At 53.4% G+C, this 4,677-nt stretch overlaps 1 pseudogene; it reads left to right on the top strand.

The window, feature by feature from the left end:
- Positions 1–3,135: 3,135 nt before the first annotated feature.
- On the top strand, positions 3,136–4,405 carry LOC123786318 (vasopressin V1b receptor pseudogene; annotated as a pseudogene).
- The last annotated feature ends 272 nt before the right edge of the window (positions 4,406–4,677 follow it).

Below are 4,677 nucleotides of genomic sequence, written 5' to 3'. Positions count from 1 at the left end.
AAGCAGAGAAAGACAATTATCATATGATTTCTCTCATCTATGGAACATAAGAGCTAGGAAGATTGGTAGGGGAAGAAAGGGATAAAGAAAGGGGATAATCAGAAGGGGGAGTGAAGCATGGGAGACTATGGACTCTGAGAAACAAACTGAGGGCTTCAGAGGGGAGTGGTGTGGGGGAATGGGATAGACTGGTGATGGGTAGTAAGGAGGGCACATATTGCATGGTGCACTGGGTGTTATACGCAACTAATGAATCATCGAACCTTGCATCAGAAACCAGGGATGTACTGTATGGTGACTAACATAATGTAATAAAAGAACATTTTAAAAAAAGAAGAGCAGAAATGATAAAACTAAGTATTGATGACATTAAAATGTAAATTTTCTGTGTCACAAATGACCCCATAAACAAAGTTAAAAGATAAGTGGCAGATAGAGGAAAATAATCTGCTATGTATCAGAATCCATAAAAGTTCATATCAGAACATGTAAAGAAGTCCTACAAATCAGTAAGAAAAATGGCCTAATCAAAAATTATGCAGAGGATATGAACAATCCACGGAAGAGGAAACTCAAACAAAAAAATATATGGAAATTTACCTCCAATAATTAGGGATCAGAGAAAAAGTAAAAGCAAAATGGGATTCTGTTTCACACCAATCAGGTTGGTGAAAATGAACAAGTCTGACTGTGAGGATGTCAGGAAAGTCATGTGCAGCCAGTGGGAGAATAAATCAATACAATGAATTTAGAGATAAAAGTTACGATATGGTCCTACCTAATTGAAAATTCATACATTGTATGACCCAAGAATACCAATACCCAGCATATACTTCTGGATGTAAACCCCAGAAAATTCTCACAAATGAACACAAGGAGGCATACATAAGAATAGTAATTGTAGCATTTTTAAAAATAGCAAAAATAAATAAATAAAATAAAATAAATAAATAAATAAATAAATAAATAAATAAAGAGCTGGAACTAAATTCAATGATAAAAATGGGGTTCAGGATAAATAAAACGTGTCATATTCACGTTTGAATACCGTGCAGTAATTAAACTGAATGAACTTGATCTATCTCACGTATGACCATGGACAGATCTCAAAAATCAACTAGAATTTTATAAGTACGTTCTAGAGTGGTATTTCTAGTATGGTATCATTTATGTAATACACAATATTCTAAAAATGTGTAAGTATACATAATTTTAATGAATATATCCAGAAATAAATGGGAACAAGAAAACAGAGACCAGCTAGAGAGCCCTTCATAGAAATTCTGCTGTGAGAGGCGAGAGATGGCTGTAGCTAGAGGTGGGAGTATAGGGTCTGAGGAGGGTGATGACCTTTTTTTTAATGGACAACAGTAAAGTTTGTTTGCCTGCAGAGGGGAATGAACCAGTAGAGAGACTTAAAATTATCATTCAAAGAGAGCAAAATCCTGGAGAAGGTGGGGTCTGGGTTGAGTGCAGGAGGGGATGCTACAGTATTTGGGGGGAGAGATGGTGTTTGCACCCAGGCAGTGAGAGGAAGTGGAGATGAATTTGTAGGTGTTTAGGAGGTAATCTCTTCAAGAAGCATGTTAATTGCGTGGGTGGGTGGGTGACACTGAAGGGGCATCTGGTTTGATGACAGGGAGAGACAAGAGGACTTCTGATCAATGATGGACCCTGCGCTTTCTGAGGGTGGTGGACTATGCTGTTGTCACTCCCAAAGAACTTCTCATCTGTAATCCACCTGCTGTATGTCCCCTGAGCACCAGTGCTTCTCACACACTGGGCATTAGGTTCCTTCTTGGAAAGGCACGCGGCGCGGGAAGGTTCTGCCCCTGCGGCATACTGGTCCTGTGATCTAGAGCAAGTCACACCACTTCTCTGGGCCTGTTTTCTGCCCCCTCAGGGTGGTTAACCGCGTTTGCGATTTTGTCCATGAAACACTGTGGGGAGGCCGTGGGTTAGGACTTCTGCGGACACACACAGCGGAACTCCCCCCCCTCCCGCCGCTCCCCCCCCCCAGCGCCCCAGGGCTCCGGGGTCCACCCCGCGCCTCTGTCCTATCTCTGCCACCGCTCCCTCTCTACACTCGGCTTTCTCTTCCTGCCTTGTGGCTCCAAGTCTCCCACCAGTGGCTGCGGTCAGCGTCGTCGCCAAGGGCTTGAGGGCTCCGTCTGGGGGCGCCACCTCGCCCACCTGACCACCCCTGCAGACTCTGGACCCTTCGCGGCCTATCAGGGAGCCCTGGGCAGGGGACACTCCCAGCAGCGCTGCCAGCTTTAGGGGCCCCACGTCGCAGAGGGACCACCCCCTCCTCCCTGAGCGTGCACCTGTCTTCGGAGACAGTCCGATGGTTCCGGGGTGCGAGCATAGATGAAGTCCGGGGGTCTGGCAGGCCTGTGAGCGCTTGTCTGCGTCTTCTGCTTCTCTTGCTCCCTGTCCCTGCTCCGCTGCCCCTTCTCCCTCCCCGACACCCCACCCCCCGCCCCTTCCCAGCCTCTTGGTCCCCCTGCAGGCAGCGCGTGGGGGAGCCTCACTCTGCCCTCCTCTGCCTGAGCCAACCAGCTCGCGGAGGGGCCTCTGGGCTCCTGCTGCAAGCCCATAAAACCCCCACTGGACTCCAGCCGCTGCACTCCCTCCTCTGCTGGTCAGGGCTCCTGGCCCCGCGCGGGCTTCCCTGGGGCTTCCAGCCCAGCGGGCGTCCCCCGTGGCCCGGACCTCGCCACCACGCGGTCTTAGGGACTTTCCGTTTCCAGAAAAGTTGGGAGAAAGTGAATTTGGGGTGAATTGGGAAGTGGTGGCAGCTCCCCAGGCCTCCTTCCCTTCCAGAAGCCTCACCCTGCACAGCCTCAACCATTCTTCTTTTCCTGACACCCTGTCCTCCTCCCTGAGCCGTCTTTCTCTTCGCTCCTAAGCTTCCCTCCGCATTGTGGGATCAGCATCTCTTCCTTCCTTATCTCTTTCTCTCTCCTCCTCTCTATTCCTACCTATTTTCACCTTCTCCCTGTCATTCCCCCCTTCTCCCCATCTGAAACCTTGCCCTTTTCCCTCCATTTCACCCATCAAACCTCTCCACTTGCCCCCACACTGTCCATCCCTCTCTCGGCCTCCTTCCCTTCCCTCCCAGCAAAGTCAGCCATGGATTATGGGCCTGCCTGGGCTGCCAACCCCACTCCTCTGGGCCCCTTCTCTGCACCCAGTGCCACCACACCCTGGCTGGGCCGGGATGAGGAGCTGGCCAAGGTAGAGATCAGAGTCCTGGGCACCGTCCTGGTGCTGGCGACATGGGGCAATCTGACTGTGCTACTGACCCCGGGGCAGCCCAGCCATAAGCGCTCCCACATGCACCTGTTTGTTCTGCACCTGGCCCTGACTGACCTGGGCATGGGCACTCTTCCAGGTGCTGCCACAGCTGCTGTGGGACATCACCTACCACTTCCAGAGCCCTGACCTCCTCTGCCGGGCCGTCAAGTATCTGCAGGTGCTTAGCATGTTTGCCACCACCTACATGCTGCTGGCCATGACGCTGGACCACTACCTGGCTGTTTGCCGCCCCCTGCGCAGCCTTCAGCAGCCCAGCCTGTCCACCTACTGGCTCATCGCTGCTCCCTGGCTGCTGGCTGCCATCCTCAGCCTGCCTCAAGTCTTCATCTTTTCTTTGTGGGAGGTGATCCAGGGCACTGGAGTGCTGGACTGCTGGGCAGACTTCCGCATCCCCTGGGGGCCTCAGGTCTATATCACGTGGACCACCCTGGCCATCTTTGTCCTGCCCATGGCCATGCTCACGGCCTGCTACAGCCTCATCTACCACGAGATCTGTAAGAACCTAAAAGTCAAGACACAGGCCCGGAAGGTGGAAGGAAGGGGCTGGAGGACTTGGTACAGGACCTCACTTTCTGGCCCAGCTGCAGCCATGCGGGGGCTGCCGTCCCGTGTCAGCAGCATCAGCACCATCTCCAGGGCCAAGATCCAAACCGGGAAAATGACTTTTGTCATCGTGCTGGCCTACATCGCCTGCTGGGCACCCTTCTTCAGCGTCCACATGTGGTCTGTGTGGGACAAGAATGCCCCTGATGAAGATTCCACCGACGTGGCCTTCACCATCTCCATGCTCCTGGGCAGCCTCAGCAGCTGTTGCAACCCCTGGGTCTACATGGGCTTCAACAGCCGCCTGCGGCCACGCCCCCTGCGCCACCTGGCCTGCTGCGGGGGACCCCGGCCCCAGCCCCGCTCATGGCACTCCAGCGACAGCCCCTCGAGCTGCCGCACCACCCTGCTGACCTGCTCCAGCGGCCTGCCCACCCTCACCCTCAGCCCCAGACTCAGCGGGGACCCTGGGCCCGAAGGCTCGCCGAAGGACTCGGTGCAGGCGGATGGTGAGGCCTCCACTGAGGCCATCGCCTTTTAGGGAACACTCGCCTGCGGGGCTGGTGGAGGAGCTCTGCTCATCTCAGCAATGGGTGTAAAAGCTGGGAGGGCCAGGGTTGGAGTTAGAGGGAGCCCATTTTGAGGCAGGGTGAGGGGGCCAGAATGGCCGTCCTACCCGTGGTATTACAGGTGCCTCTGGTGTGCGGGCAGACCCTCGTTTGCTCCCAAGCTCCCACCTTGGGAATCAGGGAGAGTCAAAGCCTCGCTTCCCTGATCCTGTGCATTCACAGGGTGCCTGGGGGCCCACGCCTG

The sequence above is a fragment of the Ursus americanus genome, chromosome 4 (genome assembly GCF_024610735.1).
Source record: "Ursus americanus isolate L20-20 chromosome 4, mUrsAme1.1.p, whole genome shotgun sequence".
NCBI lineage: Eukaryota > Metazoa > Chordata > Mammalia > Carnivora > Ursidae > Ursus > Ursus americanus.
Note: the sequence above shows the minus strand (reverse complement) of the source record. Positions and strands in the feature narration are given on the sequence as shown.